This window comes from Acomys russatus, chromosome 14 (genome assembly GCF_903995435.1).
Source record: "Acomys russatus chromosome 14, mAcoRus1.1, whole genome shotgun sequence".
In the NCBI taxonomy this organism is placed as follows: domain Eukaryota; kingdom Metazoa; phylum Chordata; class Mammalia; order Rodentia; family Muridae; genus Acomys; species Acomys russatus.
In genome coordinates this window covers 37723884-37742238 of record NC_067150.1, presented here as the reverse complement: position 1 = coordinate 37742238, position 18355 = coordinate 37723884, and the positions used below count along the sequence as shown (strand labels likewise).

At 43.2% G+C, this 18355-nt stretch overlaps 1 protein-coding gene and 1 pseudogene across 1 annotated transcript in view; one reads left to right on the top strand and one right to left on the bottom strand.

Annotated features, from left to right (window-relative positions):
• Positions 1-18355, bottom strand: part of Sik3 (SIK family kinase 3) — a 214628-nt gene that overhangs the window by 107371 nt on the left and 88902 nt on the right. The window lies entirely within an intron of this gene.
• LOC127198695 (28S ribosomal protein S21, mitochondrial-like) lies at positions 10843-11202 on the top strand (annotated as a pseudogene).

Sequence of the window (18355 nt, the reverse complement as noted above, 5' to 3'; positions counted from 1 at the left end):
ACTGGGCTCATCAAGCGGTCTGGGCACTGTTCAGCAGGCATCATACAGCGCCCAGAGCTCAGGCTTCTTACAGTCCAGCTGAAAGCAGCTAAACCTAACTGTCATGACGTAACTTTCCTAGGCTTACCCTATGGTGATTTGTCACACTGGGCAGTTATCCTGCTAACCACACAATGGCAGTGCTGTTCTTGAAGAATCAGACAATGGTTCACATGTTAAAATTCTCCCAACATAGTAATACACCCAAGGCCCACCAGCACAGCCTGCATGCAAGGATAAGTGTCTCAGAGGACCAAGGCAACACAGTAACAAGGAATTTCAAATTCCTTTTTTTTTTTTTTTAATTTCCCAATTACTCTCCTCATTTCTAAAGGTCTTACTAGTTAGTAAGCACACACTGATGGTAAAGAGGAACACCTTTGTCAAACCATAAACTCTCCAATTGCCTTATGCAGCCTGAAGCTGAAAAGCTAGCCTCCTTGAAGCCACTGGGAACAAGAAACCTACTACATTCTAGGTAGTTTCTTTGTCATGGGGGCATACACCACAGTTGGCAGAACTCCATCAAAATCATAATGCTGTGTGGTAACATTTTGCATCCCCGCCCCCTTTCAAAGAGCTCCTTTAATTTAGCAATCAAGTTTTTCAAGTGAAGTGGATTTCTTTCCCATAACAAATATTAGCATTTCATGTGGTAAATGGTGCCATTTATGTAACCTAAGTCAATCCCTGGAAAGTACAGGAAACAATTAATTCTCAGATTTCCGATATTAATTTTAAAGATAAGAAGAGACGCAAAGATTAAAAAAGCACTCCCACAGAGAAAACTGCTAAGTGGTGGCACTGTCACATGAATTAAGGCAGAACCGCATTATAGTGCAAACCGCTACATGAACAGAACAGCAGTTCACTTCCACCGTCCCCTTAGCAGACCACGTGCCTCCCAAACCTGATCTCCAACGGTGCTGAGTGACACTAAAGTCTAAGCCTAGGATTTCAGGCAGGTGCTAAAGCGGCACCAAAGACTTCACTTTAACACCATGAAAACAAGCAGGGGGGCTGGAGGGGGGGCTGGAGATGGTTCAATGGTTAGGGGCACTTGTTTTTGCAGAGTTCCGGGGCTCTGATCCCAGTATCCACTGTCTGCTGAGAGTCATTTGTAATTCCAGATCCAGGGGATCAAACACCTTCATGCATAAGGTACACATATATACACAAAGGTAAAGCACTCACACATTGCCAAAGAAACCGACTATTTCTGATGTCTAGGAATATGTTAAAAATGGGTCTTTTAAAGGGCCAGGAGCTCAGAGATCAGAGCATGTGACCAGTATCCACAAGGCAACGGATTCAATTCCAAGCTCTTCTAAAATCAATGAACCAACTAGTTAATATTATAGGAACCCAGTGTGATGGTACATTCTGCAATACTAGTGCTCAGGAGGCTAAGACTAGAGCAGTGAGTAAGCCCAAGGCCAGACAGCATCACACAGAGACCCCTATTCAAAATACAGAGGAAAGCCAAGGAAAGTGGCTCACCCCTTTAATCCCATCCAGGACCCAAGAGGCAGGGGTACGCTGTTCTCTTTGACTTCAAGGCCAACCAGGTGTACATAGTAAGTTCCAGAACAGCCAGGGCTTCACAGTGAGAACTGATCTTGAAACAAAACAAAACAACCAACAAAACCCAAAAACTTGTTGATAATAAAATAATACATTAGCAAAATAATCTGAGGTAGAAACAGAATCACTATCTCTAGACAGCCACAGCAGTAACTACATGGGTGAATACTGTTCTAATTGGTTCATTAATATGTATAATGAATGCTGTATGTTTCTATCCCAACTGCTTCTTAGAAGAAAGCAGATGGACTTATTTGTGCAATTGAACACATAAAAAAGGATAATTAACAATGAAAACAATGTTTAAAGGTTCTTTCACCCTCATTTTTAAAAAAAGCCTTGGTGCCACTGGAAAACAGCCAGTATCTCCCGATCAGTAACCGTGCAGTGGCTTCCTCAGCACCAAACTATCAGTCTACAGCAGCACACGCAACGAATGGCTGGTGTGTGGAGAGGGACAGGTGAAACCTCTGCCTTCTAACCAAAAAATGAAGCAAGTTAGTTATTTGTTTTGTCCTCTGGTTCTTCCAAAGTAGGTCAGGTCTGTGTGTAATTAACCTTTCCCATCCCCCTGCAAAGGAAGGGCTGTCTGTGACTAACCAGTCTTGGGCAAGAGCACACAGGCAGTACAGGCGCTCCTGACCCAAAATTCAGTCAATAAACTAAGAAAGTCCTGTTTGTTTCAAGATGAGGAAGACACAGGCGCCTAATTTCTCAGGCTCCGCCACTGTACTTAAACTTGGTGTCAGATGGGCCGCTTAGATGCAGGTAGAGTCAGCGGCCACACTCTGCCAAGACAGGGTAAACAAGTCCTCAATAGTCCCTGTCCTGCGAATAAGTCTTGCAGAGATATTAAGCCAGAAAGCCAAAGATGAGGCTCCAACGTTATAGAGAGTGTTGGGTGACTGTGCAGGCAGTAAACCGTCTTAAGTCAATTTGTACATTTTGGAAGCTGCTAACCTGCACTGCTGGCTCACTCAGGAATTAAAGTTTTATTCCTTCTCAAATCTCTGAGGGGCATTGAAGGCCAGATAGTATAGTTTTACAATCAAGTTTAGTTGGTTAAGGGATAAGATCTTTTTAGATCAAGATAAAGAAGTTAAGTTATTAGAGCTGAGATAGGATAGATACTGAATTTCATTCAGAAATTTAGACCCAACAAGATATGAAAGACGTTTACTTCAAGCTGGACAAATACAAATAGCCAAACCACTATGAATGTAACATTTATAGAACTCATGATTGTCACATGATTCTCCCTGCTGTATGTAGTTTGTTTTATACATGTGTAATAAAATAAATGTATTTAAAAAAAAAAAAAACTTGGTGTCAGCATGTTCCCGACCTAGCAAGGATGATTGATAGATAGAGAGATAGATAGATAGATATGAAAAAATTCAAATTTACTGGAGGATTTTATGTGCATAGATCGCTTCAGTATACTGAAAGTTATGGCTACAAATCACTATTTCCTAAAAGAACAACAGCCAATCTCAAATCCCACAGGAGAAATGGAGGTCAGGGCTATAAGCTGGCACTAGCAGGAAGCGATGGACCAGGCCACGCAGTGTACCTCATCTCATGCCAAGTGTCGTTCCTAGCTAGGCCTGCTAAACATCACACTGGTCCATGAAGGGACAAATTCCCAACCACAATCTATCCTACAGGCAGCATGCACTTCCAGATTCTTCAGCCGAGTCCTGACTGCTCCCCAACAGAAGTTGGCAGATGTTAGAATTTGCTATGTAAGACTCTGGGGCCCAGATCAGAAAGTTCAGCAAGGCATGAAGGTGGTACTGGGAAAAATGGATGTGTGTGCTGATCTGATTTCAAGAGCTTAGGATAGTACAGTTTCAAAAATGTATCTTGAGCTATCAAATGAAAAAAATCAGACAAGGGGCACATGTCACATGCATCACAAGGCAGGCTTTCACATCTTCTGAGATCATCCTTCACTGTACACCAACAAAATGCCAGGGCCATGATGCAATCTGCACTTTCTTCTCGGGATTTGAAACGTTATTATCTTTGGCTACAAAGCTTAGGAAGGCTCTACCTTGCCATACTTTCCTAGTCCTGGACCTCTATGTGCGCAGGCTCCTGGGAACCAGGGACTACTCTCTCAGAGAGGGGCCTCCAGAAACGTCTTTTCATTTGCTCTCTATCTTTCTCTGTAGCAAAACTTCAAAAGTATCTTTTGGAAGAGTGTGTACATGTGCAAAGAATTTGCAACATGTTGCCATCACATGACAGTTTATATTTACTGTGCTACTGAGAACTCATCTGTACTGTATTTCATGTTATACCATATTTGTCTTTACTTTTTTTTTATGTGTATGGGTGCTGTGACTGTATACATATCTGTATACCACATACAGGTCTGGTGCCTGATGAGATGAGCATCAGAAACCCTGGAACTAGGGCTACAGCTGGTTGTGAGCTATCACATGGCTGCTGGGAACTGAACCCAGGTTCTCTGTAAGAGCAGCCAGAGCTCTTAACCACTAAGACATCTCTCCAGTCCCATGTTTATTTTTGTCATGCTAAAAACAAAATGATAGACATTATAATGAGATAAAAAAAAAAAAAAACAAGTACAAACTAGAGGTGGTGGTGCACAAATGGGGTGGGGTAGAAACAAGAGAATCCTATGTTCTAGTTCATTCCCAGCTATATAATGACGCAGGGGTCATCCTGTAGTGCATAAAAAACTTCAGGCCACCCGGAGCTACATAGTGAGACCCTGTTTCAAATGAACAAAATTTTAAAATAATAATAATAAAAGGGGAAAAAAGGAAAGAGAAGACAGAGAAGAAAAATTGAGAGAGAGAGAAAAAACCAAAAAGTCTATAGGACACTTAACTTAGTAAGACACTACCAGCTTGAAAGAGTTAAGCCCAGAAAAGGCAGCCACAGCTAACTGCACAGCTCAGGTAATGTGAACCTAACCCACAAACAGTAATGCAGCTCCCTCACAGGTAAGCAGGCCTTCACTTCAACCGCAACTTAGAAATTAGTTGACCTCATTAGTGGGGTTAAATTGTAAACGAACAAGATGCCTGATGTCTATCGGGACATAAGGCTGCTTGATGGTCAGGTGGGAATCTCGGTGGTGTGCACCAGGCAGAGCGCACCACGGGCCCAGGCATGAGTGAAGAGAATGACACTGGGGGGCAGCTCCGAAGTCTATTTTCTCACCGGCTAGCAGCTGCACTAGGTAAGGCTGCTTGGAGCTGAGCACGTGAAGTGCCTGCTCTGCATCCCACTGGCTGCCGTTTCTGTCTTATGAACACTGTCAGCACCATTATAATTATATACACACCTGGCTCTATCCCTGCCCTGTTTCCTAGAAATTCCAAGGTTTGTCACTTCTGTTTTCTTTTTTATCTATTTGAGATAGGGTCTTTCTAACTCGTACTGACTGGCTTGGAACTCAGGGCAATCTCCCTGCCTCAGCTGCTACATGCCTCGGGCCTCTAAGTTGCAAGACCCAGCTTTGCACCTAAAGCTGAAAATCTACACAAAGAACTCTGCCCACTTCATGTGTGTGTGTGTGTGTGCGTGCGCGCGCGTGCGCATACTAGTCTCTTTAATCTGACAAGTAGGTGTTTCCTCCATCCTGAGGCATGTATTAAGTGCCCTCTAAGAATTAGTCACAACCTATCGTCACTAGAACTGTCATCCTCCTTCTCAAAGGGAAGAGCAATTTCCAAAGTTCATTACAGAGGATGCCAGCCACTTGCATCACAGAGCACCTACTGGATTTATTGTATTTCTCTCCTCTTCAAACTCAAAAATTCACTTACCTGAAATAAAGAAAAAAATTATCAAAAATAAATGATTGAGAGATGATAGGTTCATAGGTAACTGTTGTTGTTGTTGTTTTAACTGCTAGTTAAAATTCACAGAGACAAGCTAGGCATGGTGGCACATGCCTTTAATCCCAGCACTCAGGAGGCAGAGGCAGGCAGATCGCTGTGATTTCCAAGGCCAGCCTAGTCTACAAAGTGAGTCCAGGACAGTCAAGGCTACACAGAGAAACCCTGTCTCGAAACACCCCCAACACCCCTCACCAAAAAAATTCACAGAGACAAAGTACAGTGGCTGGGGAAGGGAGGGCAACCGTTTGATGGGAGGAGAGCTCCTGTTTTGACGACGAAAAACTTCTGGACATTGATTGCAAAGTGAACTCCATTACATTCTGAAGCATACAACTAAACGTGGCTAAGATGGGCCAGCAAGAAGGCTTAAAGAAGCTGGGCGTGGTGGTGCACACTTTTAATCCTAGCATTCAGGAGGCAGAGGCAGGCAGGCCACTGTGAGTTCGAGGCCAGCTTGGTCTACAAAGGGAGTTCAGGACAGCCAAGGATATACAGAGAGACCCTGTCTCAAAAAAACGGAGGAGGAGGAGAAGACTTAAATAGGAAAAGGTGGCTGTTGCCACGCCTGACAACTGGGGCTCATTCCCAGAACCCACATGGTGGGAGGAGACAGCCACCTTAAGAGCCTCATGTCTGTGCAGCAGGCTCTTTACCTGCTGTAGGTCCATCTTCCCAACCACCTGAATTATCCATTTAAATCCATTTACAGGAACTCCTGACCAGCATCTAAGAGGATTGTAGTCCTCCTGTCTTTTAAAATCAGCTCACTGAGGAGGCACAGAGTTAGGGTAAGGATTGAGCTCAGCACAGATAACAGGCAGAACATCTGCCAGGTCCACCCAGTGAAAGTAAACAGAAAGCTGATCCTTCAGTGGTGCCACGCTGCAGAGGGAAGAAGACAGCAGTGCACTGGGTGCTTGCTGGGGCAGAGGTATGGCGGAGAGTCAACGCTGACTAGAAGCCAGCCCTCTTAGTGTCTCTAACGAAACTCACCAAACAAAATCCATGTTGTAGGGACAAATGGTGCTTGACATGCAAATATTTATAAAAACTATGATTTGGATAAAAAGCATCTATTTTTAGGAGAGAAAGTATGCAGTAAAACTAGCATAGCAACAAACTAAAGTGCAGTGAGGAGATCCTTGTAAACCATTCAACCAGAGTATGAATCTGTACTTTTGAGTATGATTATTAAAATGCTCGGAATTCATTCAGTGGCAGGGAGTGCACACCTTAAATCCCAACAGTTCACACTAACCTTATAGGATGCATTAAAAAAAATATTGCCTCACCCCAGGCATGAACTATTCAAACCAGAAAGTTTCTTGGGAATAACTTGCTCAAAGTCGATCCTTTTGCTTCAAGGATGACATTAATCATGAAACTAGAGCAATAAGGGCACAAATAACACTGAGTTCAAATAAATGATGAGCTCCGGCACACACAAATACACCAATAACATCGCAGTATACAACCATTAATTTGGATAGTAATATGATGATGAAAAAATTTTTACAAGAAAAAATTCAGAATAACCAAAAATGATCAGAAGTGGGCATATGACAGAAATGAGGAAAGGCTGAACTTGCTGTTACACACCTATAACACTAGCACTCAGGCCTGTTGCAGGTGCTTTAACTTATGGAGCCGACAGACAGACAGACAGACGATAGATACAGATGATGATAGATGAGAGATAGATAGATGATAAATAAAAAGAAAGCTAGCTATACAGATAGGTAACAGGTAATTTCAGATCGACTTTGCTCCACAATAGCTTGCACTGTCTACACCTTTCCACCTTGGAAAAGAACGAAAGCCGACCGAGAAGGCAGCTGTGGCCTCAGCCTGTAGCCTCAGCACCTGAGAGGTAGGAGCAGGAGGGTCAGAGTTCAGCTGTCCATCTGAGCGCAAGGCCAGCACAAGTCACATGAAAGCCTGTGGCAGTGGTGGGGGGAACAGAGGAGAAGGGGTTGGAAATAGAGAAGAGAGGAGGAGGGAAGAGGAACAGAGGGGCTGAGAGAGAGAGAGAGAGAGAGAGAGAGAGAGAGAGAGAGAGAGAAGAAAGGAGAGCGGGAGAGGGAGAAGGCAAAGGGAGAGGGAGAGAACACGAACTCTTTATGGTTCGAATTCTATTATAACTGACCTAAAAAGACAGGCTCTCTGCCTCTGACTATAGGTTCTCTTCTGCCCTGCCCTTCCACGTGGCAGGCAGAAGCAGACATTTAAGAAAACACGTCTACTTCTTTGGTTGATTCTAAAGCACAAGTAGAAGGAGAAAAAAAATGCTCAAGAAAGAACAGAGCAGAAGAGGGCTGGACAGACGTCAGCAGACGCTGGGGGAGCCACGTTGCCTAAGAAACCAAACAGTGAAGAATAAGAGGAAAAACCATTAGTTGGAAAACCTCTGAAACACTTTTGAGGAGCGTGCTGCAATTCCTCAAGCTGGAAAACACGCAAGAAAACCAATTGTCACAAATCACAAAGGAACCCAGGGCACACTGATTGGCAACAAATGACCTTTCTAAACTGCAGGACATACACAGACATCAGAGTGGCCATGGGTGAATCACAAACTCAGGATCCATCTTTGGCAGCATAAAAACAGAATGTGCATATGAGGGTTTTTGTGTATTACTTTTTGTAGGCAGCCTTTATCTCCTGAGAATTTAAACAGAAACAAATAATGTTTAATGGTATAAATATAAAAACCTTCAGGGAAGGGAATGTTATCTTTAGTAAATAAATTATAGATCACCTGTCAAAATGCTACACACTTTGATAATGCTATATACTTGCTATATACTTGCTTGTTTGCAAAAATAAAACTAAAGAACAAGCCAGGTGTGGGTGGCTCATGCCTGTAATACAAGGGCAGGAAGAATGCCAAGCTTGAAACTAGTTTGGACCACAGAGCATGCCCCAAGGCACCATGTCAGCCATAAACAAAAATAAATAAATAAATAAAATGACAGGGCATGGAGATACACGCCTTTAATCCCAGCACTCAGGGAGGCAGAGGCAGGCAAATCGCTGTGAGTTCAAGGCTACCCTCTCTCGAAAAACAAAAACAAAAGAAATTAAGATAACAAATGACAAACATCATTCTGTTTAGTAAGCACAGAGATAATCTGATTCTCTAGTATAGTTTGATTATATAAAATAAACCTAAAGAAAAGAAAAGAAAAGAAAAGAATCTCTTAAATATAGCTTTAATGTTATGATCTAAAAATTTTAATAACTTGTGCAAATTTGCCCAAAACTAATGACGTAAAAAGGAACAAGTTAGACAGGGTGGAAAACATGGCGTTCCTCCACCCTTGTCTAGGAAACACTAAACAAGGCGCCAGGTCTGCTCCTGACGCAGTTAAGGAAAGTATGCAAAAAAAAATGACAGCTTCTTTGGCCATTACCAGACTCACCACGCAACTTCACAACGGTCTGAAGGGAACAACTGAGGGAACTAGATGCTGAGGAAGACTGCTACCAAGCTGCCTCTCACAGCAGCTTTGCTTTTCAGACAGCCTTTGTCGAGCCCTGTGCTTCACCACTGGCAGAAAGTGTGCTAAGCTCATCTGGGCTGTAATGGGCAAGCAGTCTGCTGGCTGGGCAAACCAGAGGCACACAAACAGAAGACACTGGACATGAAACTGATTCATGTGTGGTAATTATTCACTTAACAAACACCACGGGCTCTGACTGCATCCACACATTTGTGCATGTATGTATACTACTGAAAAGCACACATCTTAAGTTGGTTATGATGATGCACACACTTCAGAAAGAAGAGAGGACATATGCTCCTGAAAATGAGCCATTTATTTACTAAATGGCATTATTTTTATTTATAATAGATGTAAGGGCCTGGAGAGATAGATCAGCAGTTTAGAGCTCTAGCTATTCTTGTCTGGGACCCAGATTCAGTTCCCAGAACCCACACGGTGGCTAAAAACCATCCTACTTCCAATTCCAGGAGACCTGGCGCCCTCTTCTCACCTCCACAGCACCAAGCATGCAACTGGTGCACAGACACACATGCAGGCAAAACATTCATGCACGTGAAATAAAGTTCTATTTTAAAAATTAGCTTGTTGGCTCATATATTAAACTAGATAAAATCTAAAGTGACTAAAGTAAAAGCAAAAGGAAAGCTAAAAACATCAACAAGAAAAGAAGAAAGATATTGGTACACTAAAATGAAAAAAAAAAAAAGTCCTTAACTTTTTTTCCCTTTTCCAGAAATGGATAAATTACTGCCTTTTTGCGCTTCTAATTTTATTTGTTTTGTTTTCGTTTTTGTTTTTCAAGACAAGGTTTCTCTGTGTAGTCTTGGCTGTCCTGGACTCACTTTGTAGGCCAGGATGGCCTCGAACTCACAGAGATCCACCAGCCTCTGCCTCCCAAATGCTGGGATTATAGCCCCAAGTGGCTTCAGATCTGTGCTCTTCCAGTCCCAGCTGGCTGCCGAGTATGTGGGTGACAGACAAGAACTGGCTCTAAAGTGGTTTGGTTTTTTTTTTAAAGATTTATTTATGTGCATGTTTTTCTTGAATGTCTGTCTAAGTCGTGTGGGTGCGTGGTGCTTGTGGAGGCCAGAGGAGAGTGCTGGATCCCCTGAGACTGGGGTAACACATGACTGAACCACCCTGAAGGTGCTGGGAATTGAACCCAAGTCCTTGGGAACAGTCTAAATGCTCTTACCGACCGAGCCACTTCTCCAGCCCTGTATTGTTTCTTAAAGAATTTTGAATATTTATTTTATTATTTTATGTGTATACATGTGTGGCATGTGTGTCTGGTGCCCTTGAGGTCAAAAGAGGGTTTCAGCTCCCTTGGCAATGGAGTTACAAACAACTGTGGGCTGCCATGAGGGTGCTGAAAATTGAACATGGGTCCTCTGCAAGAGCCATGAGTAATCGACTACCAAGGCAATTCTCCAGTCTCAAGCCCTATATTTTTAAAACTATAAAGTATTGTGTACATATTATAGGAAAAAATTTAAATCTTTATCTTTTTAAAAGCATTAACTTTACCATTCATAATGTGTGACCACAGAGCAGAGACTTTAAGTCAGCAGTCTGCCTGTAGCCTGGCTCAAAGGTTTTTTTCCCCCATCATCCTGACCTCTTCCAATGAGACCACGCCAACATGTGTTCTTTTCCATTGCATGTATCTGACCACACAACACTGAAGCTCTGCTGTATATACATGCCATTAGAGTGTTGTTTTTACCACTAAGGACACATAGGGTTTAGCTTCCAAAGTCTTTATACACTTCCCTGCAACATTATGAAAGTACTCCATAGTTTAGCATTAACTATGTAAGCCTGGATTTCCCCCCTGTGCCTTTTCTAAAAAGTATTACAATAGGCTGAGGTCCCAGTCTATAGGTCTTGAAGAAAGACGATTTGAGTACAAGGCCATGGCTAAACATCTGAAGTTCATTGCCAGGACTGTGATGGTCTGGGAGGGGACGGTGGAAGGTGCACACAGGACCCTGAACAGAATCCTCACCACCAGTAGGTTTACTGAAGTCAAAAAGTGATGATGCTACTATGAGAACCCTTGTCGCTGCTGCCAACAGGAGAGCCATGAAACATGCTGGACAATCTACAACATGGAAACAGCTTGAAAGATTAACTTCTTGATGCGTAAGAACCGTGCAGATCCATGGCTTGGCTGCTCAGGCCTGGGGTAGATGGCCCACGTTCATCCTATGTCCCGCTCTTTTCTTTTTCCAACCCCAATTTCTGTTACCTTTTTCTACAGTAAACTCAATTACAGATGAATAAGAAGGCTTGCCCATACAGAAGCTAACTCGTTAGTCTACAGTGGACACTTTTCTTTTATTACAAGGAAAAATATTAATCAAAAAATGTTGCAATAAATATTCTTATAGCTACATTCTTGTTTTGACCTATTTCTATTAGACAATTTCTTAAAAATAAAACTAAGAATAAAGGTTATATTCTTCATGTCGTTGACACATTTTAAAACATCACTATCTAAATTAATTTTCATTAAAATTACACCTATACTGACATGCCCACAGGGCAGTGTGCTTGCTTAGCACCAGGAGAACCAGAATTTACTTGTACTCTGCAAAAGGGAAAAAAACCACAAAGGCAGATGTGGTAGCTCACAATTATACTACCAGCACTCAAGAGGACTGACATGGGTTCAAGACCAGCTTTGTTTGGCTACTTAGTGAGGTCAGTCAAGACAGAGCTATATAGCCAAGACCCTACCTCCAAGGCAAGCAAACGAAGAAATGAAAACAAAGACCCACCTGGTCACATCAGTGCTATCTTTTTAAAAGTAAAACTTGCCCCTTTGGCAAATAAAACAGTAAAATGTGACTATAACTAGCACTTATTGATTGTCAATGATATGCAAATAAGGTACATTATCTAATATCAGACGTGCATAGTGGGCATGGTACCGTATCTAATTAGATGTGTTAGATGTGCATTTTTTCCCCTCTGCTGTTAGAAATTTTTTTCAGGCCACATTTGGCTCAATGGCATAATCACTAAAATTTTAGTTTTACATAAAAAGGAGAAAGTCAGTCGTGATATACCATATTCTCCTATCTTGTCCAAAACGTAATATTGGGGTTAGATAATAAAGAATATAAAGGCGTAACAACACTTTCTCATAAAATCTCTCTGCAATTAGCATCATATTGTTAGTTTATAAGTCAGCTGAACCCACTTGGGATTTGTTTGTTTTTTAACTACTCTCTTAGACTTCCCTTTTAAAATTCTTAAGTGCATTTTAATGCACAGTTCTGTCATGTAGCCAAGAAACAATAAAACAGGGAGACTGTCAACTCTTCTTAATGCTGTGAGATTACTAAAACATTAATGATGAAGCATCATATTAAAGTGACATACCTTATAAAAGTAATATCAGAGCCCATTAAGTTACACCTGATTCATCTCTTGTTTTTTCCCAACCAACCTGGAAGACAGAGTAGCTTTCATGCTTAAGACTTGTTCTTCCTGACTGGTCCAACTCATTCAGATACTGTTAAAGCCAGCTCCAAAGTGACTGCCTGGTTTCTAATGAATGCCGTTCTCAAAGACTATTGACTGCTCACTAATGCTAGCCAGCACAGCTGGGGGCAGATAACCAGCTCAGTGAGATCACTGGTCGGACACCAGCTTAAGGCAACATGAGGAAACTACAACAGGCTGCTTAGCAACCATTTCTAGAAGCAGGGAAGCAGGGCCATAAAGAGAGCCACAGTCACCAACTCCAGAGCCTTGAGGGAGAGCTACTCACAGAACAGTGCTCACAGACTCAGCAGATCTCAACTAAACGAGGGCTGAAACTACCTACAGGATGACTGCTGTCTCTTCCAGAGTTCTACCTGGAGACGGAGAGACAGAAAAACTTCTCTCCTCTCTGATGTTCATGGCATTCAGCCTCACTGCTCTGTAGATCAATGTCCTAACCAACAACTTCCAGGTTATCAGTCAATGGATAAGAAGTAATTTGGAACTGGCCACGTGATCTGGAAACTCCCATCCTGACTTCAATGATCTCCCTAAGCAGCTTCTAGTGCATAACCCACCTTATTGCCAAGGCTATGCTTTCATTTCCAGATGCTGTCCCAATCCTATTCCTAAGTTGTCATCTGTAAGAATGTCAGTTTTGAACACTAACCTTTCATGTCCCTTCGGTTTCTCAAGCCCCACCCTTCCCTGTCTTTCTAGCTCTTTTCTCTATATGAATTACACCACATATGTCTTCACAGTTTCAACAGTGGTAATTCTTGCCCCACAGAATGATAAAGAACAGGGCCATGAGATAGCAAACAAGCCTGATAACCTGTGTTCAAACTCCCCAGTCCATGTTAGAAAGAAAGAACTGAATCCCAAAAGTTGTCCTCTGATCTCTACACATGTGCTCTGGCACACATTCACATGTACATACACACATGTACACATGTATACACACAGGTTTTGGTTTTCGTTTTTTCAAGACAGGATTTCTCTGTGTAGCCTTGGCTATCCTGGACTCCCTTTGTGGACCAGGCTGGCCTCTGAACTTACAGAGATCTGCCTGCCTCTGCCTCCCGAGTGCTGGCATCAAAGGTGTGCGCCATCACACCGGACTAACGCCTCTATGACACTCACTATCCCACAACACAGAGTCCAGCAGCCACTTGTCCACTTCCATCATGCTGGCTCTCCAGTAGTATCTGACAGCACACCCTGACCACTCCCCTCTTCCTTCTACTCCCACCAAGCCTTCTCTTGCCTCTGGGGAGCCTCCTTATTACTAACTCTATGTCTCTTCTCTTTCCCAGTCCTCCTAACCACAGCCTAGGGGACAGAGTTCATGGATGGCCTAATGTACCTGCCCCTAGGTTAATAGCTTTGTTCTCAAACTCCTTAGCAAAGCTTATAGGATAACTCTGCTTAACCCATAGTCTCATTCTCTCACCTGTCCTTTCCTCCACAATTTAGCCACACAAGAAAAAGGAGGGCTTCCCGCTTGTCTCAACTCCCCAGTCTCACCTCTACATCCCGCACAGCTCTGTGTAGTTGCTTCTCCCTAACTTTTCTTTCCTAAAAAAGGTTCTCTTGCTGTGTGAATTAAACCTAAGAGCTGTCATGAATGCATTTACAACGGGAACTGTCTATGCTTGTCAAGTCTGTAAGCTCCCTGAAGCTAGCAATTGTAACTTTGTGAGCCTGTGAAACCAAGGTATAAACTCTGAGCCTCACAAATAACATAAACTTAAAAGTTTCCAACTTAATGGATCAAGTATATTCTTTCTGAATGCCTGAGTGAATTCCCATAACTGCAGTCCTGGAGGAGGCGAGTGACCCAGGATGACACAATGCAAGGAGAGCACAGCACTTGTCTCTGACCTGTAGCTGCAGCCCAGGGCCATTGAGTGACTCCAATGGTCTCCAACAATGTGTGAGTCTCCTAACGATTCTACCCCACCACTGTCACATTTATTAGGAGCAAGTCTAAAAGATGAATAAGGACAAACTTGACTCTATCTCCTTTCTAAAGAGGAAACTGAGGCTTGAGACATGGCTATATACGTAAAGTACTTGCAAAACATGAGAGACTAAATTCAGATCCCCAGCACCCAGGGTGGGGCAGTTAAAAACAAGGTGGAGTGGCATGCCTGGTGCTGGAGAGGCAGACAGGGCTCGAAGACCAGCCAGTCTGATCTGCAAAACCAAATGGAAAAGCAAGCGAGGAAGACACTGGACTTGAACATCTGGCCTCCGTGAGCACCCTACTGTCTACAGGAACAAATCCCAACCCCTATTCTAGGATGCAGTGCTCCATCCTTGTCACCATGTGGCCTCCCTCTTTTGATGTCTGCTCACATCATCGCTCCACTTTGGCCTTGCTTATAGTTCCTCAAACTTGTCAAACTTTTATTAAACCGTCTTTGTATCTACCCTAAGTTCCCTCTTGCCTTTTTAAAAGTCTGTCTTCAAATATTAGCATAACTCTCAGAAAATATCTACACTCTAAAGCAGATTGATCTTCACTTGAAAAAAATGAAATAAAGTACTACAGTCCATTTTAATCACTTTGCCAAGAAGCAGAAGCTACATATTTACACATCTGTGTTGCCCTCTGTACAGTCTACCCTGACAGTAGCTGTCTCTGAGAACTGTAGTTTATCCATGACTGGTTTTGGGGGTTTTGGTTTTGGTTTTGTTTGGGGGGGGGGGGGGTAAGTAGCAATATTCTAGAAAAAGAAGAAAGCTCATTTCCCAATACTGGCTTCATGGGAAATGCACTTTAAGCTAAGAGTGTCATGCAGAACTTCCAACATGTCACCAGCAGTTCTTCCACGGAAAGCATGGAGGAGGAGAGCTGTCACCTGACAACATCTTCCATGTGACAATTCAGCAGAATCCTGTATCCCCAAGTGAACTCTGCTGTGAAATGAGGCAGCAGCTGTGTTTTTCCTCCTCTGAGATCCAACAACGTGCACAGCTCGCAGGTAGCCAGGTCTGGTGGAGTGTGACCAGCCTCCTGGCATGAAAAGCAGCAGTGTCCGTCTACCGTAAACACCCGTAGCTGTCAAATAAATGCTCCCTTTGTAGTTGCTGCCCAATCATCACTACCAAGGACAAGAAAATGAGCTGGGCGAAGGAGGCGTCTGCCCACCACGCTGACAGCTCCTTCCTGTGCTACAGCTCTCTGTACATGGGGTCTCTCATGACGAGAAATTCCCACTGACTTTATCAAGAAGCTGGCAGATTTCACACCGCATCAGCCGCTCTGCATGCGCTCAACACTCCCTCATTTCTGTTCAAGGAGACTCTGAGCAGGAACATAAAAGCAAGCCTTGACTCAGGGCAAACAGCGGTTTGGATCTCACGATCCACCACTTACAGATTTTATATACTATGACCTATACACAAGTCTCTCAAGTGTGAAATGGAGGATTGTAAAAGTATCAGCTAAAAATGGCTCTGTGGGTTTTCCCTAGGATTAAATATGTAATATAATCAATGTAATGCTGGGCACATGGCACACAGTTATTTCTCTTTTGTTGTGGTTGTTATTCTATTTACTTCAGGCAGGACCAATATCGAATGCCACATACAAACAGGTAACATTCATGTGATATTAGAGCAGGGATAATACCCACTTATACACCATATGTAAGTAAGGAGGGCACAATGTTCCTCGTTTTGGATGCAGAGCATTGATGAGAAGTATACTTTAACACAAAATGCTGGACCACTGCGATGGCTCAGGAGGTAAGGGCCCTGAAGGCAAGCCTAAAAACCTGAGTTCAATCCCCAGGGCCCACACAGCGGGAACTGACTCCTGCAAGCCGTATTCTCACTTCTACATGTACATCATAGCATTCAGGTGTGTGTAACACAGAACACACACATACACACACACACACACACACACACACACACACACACACACACACACACACCTTTTTTTTTTTTTAAGGAAATGTTGAAAGATGCATGCCCTGATTATCTGTGCTATCACCTCCATGTGGTCAGAAACTGTAGAGAACAGCCAGCCAAAGAATTACACTGCTTGGATACAGTACAGCAACAGAATGCCACCATAAGGTATGCGATAAAAACTTATCCAAATATCATCCTGTCATTCACTGGAAACAGAACTGACAAAATGCAATCCTGAGTGTATGGAGTCTTGAGGCAAGCTAACCCTAAGCTTTAGGAAGTCAATCTACCTTGAGGAACAGACTTTGAGAAGAGTAACTGTCTGGTTACTGAGGAAAACATATTTTGCAATATATTCTTGCAACAGTGTAACAGAAACCCTTTAAAAATAGATGCTAAAGAATTTTAAAAAAATGTTTTTCAGGAAATCCCATGCTGGGTTGGAGCATCCAGAAACCCTGAGCTAGAAAGAAATCCCCTCTAGGAACGGCTCCTTGTGAGCTGGTAACTCATCTCACAGCTACACTGACATATGCAAGCTTCCTGGGTTTTGTTTCATCTTTTCTGTTAAGTATAACACTGCTGAGAAGTGGGAAGAAATGGAGTTCTCTGGCCAGCCCTCTTCCTCCTGCTGAGCTGCTCTCATCCAGCAGCAGCAGCAGCAGCAGCAGCAGCAGCAGCCTGGGTTCGGGTACTATCTGACATAAGCCAACGATAACAGAAGGGGCCTAACACAGGCACCTTAGGGTCCAGCTCTGCTTTTCTTGTCTTCTTATTCGAGCTATCAGAGCTGTGGGAATACTTCTCCCTCCTGTCAGTAACTTCACACTCGCGCTACTCTAGCTCCCACCGCTTCTCTTCAAGGATGCCACCTTCAGCACATTTTAGATCAATTCCTCACAAGCAACACAAAAGAAAACAAGGGTAAGGAGCTAAGAGATTTGTTTTGTTTTCCTATGTAGCCATGATGGGGTCCAACTCGCTCTGTAGACCAGGCTGGCCTTGAACTTAAGAGCTCTGCCTGCCTCTGCCTCCCAGAGTGCCACCATAGCATTGCAGAGGCTTATAAAGCAATTCAAAGCAGTTGTCTAAGCAAGGCTCAATGTGACAGGCCCAGGAAGGCCTGCTGGAGACACCTGAGCCAACTGTGCTTGTTCCATTGTTGACACCTGGGCCATCTGGGCTCAAGCCCTTATCTGCCAATTCAATATATTTTCCTTACTAAATCTCTGAGATTAATTTTTGTTTTCCGTTTGTTTTCTTTCTGAGACAGGGTCTCATGTAACCCAGGCTGGTCTCCAACTCACTGTGTTGCCGAGGATGACCATGCACTCAGAATCCTCTTGCTGTCACCTCCTCAGTGCTAGCTACATGGATGTGCTGCCATGACTAGTTATGAGCTTACAGGGATCCAACCCACAGTTCTGGGCATGCTAGGTGAACACACTACAAACCAAGCCATCCGTCATCTCTGCTCTAGAGTTACTGTACATGCAGAGTGCAACAACAAAGTGAACAAAGGAACCAGCTCAGGAAATAAACCCTATTAGCAGCTAATCTTACTGCACCTCCATTTTACCAGAGGCATATTATACACCCAGTACTGTCAAATCTTTAGATGTATTATCTCCTTTAACTTTTATACCAACCCATTAAGTAGCAATTATTGTAAGCATCCTTCTACAAATAGGGAAACTGAACTCATGGAGGTGCAGTAAGATTGGTGTCTTAGGGTGACTATTGCTATGATAAAGCACCATGACCAAAGGCAACCTGGGGAGGAGAGGGTTTATTTCACCCACAGTTTAACAGTTCACTATATAAAGCACTGAGGCAGGAACTCAAGCAGGACAGGAACCTGGAGGCAGGAGCTGATGCAGAGGCCATGGAAGGGTTCATTTCAAAGAACAGCTACAACCACCT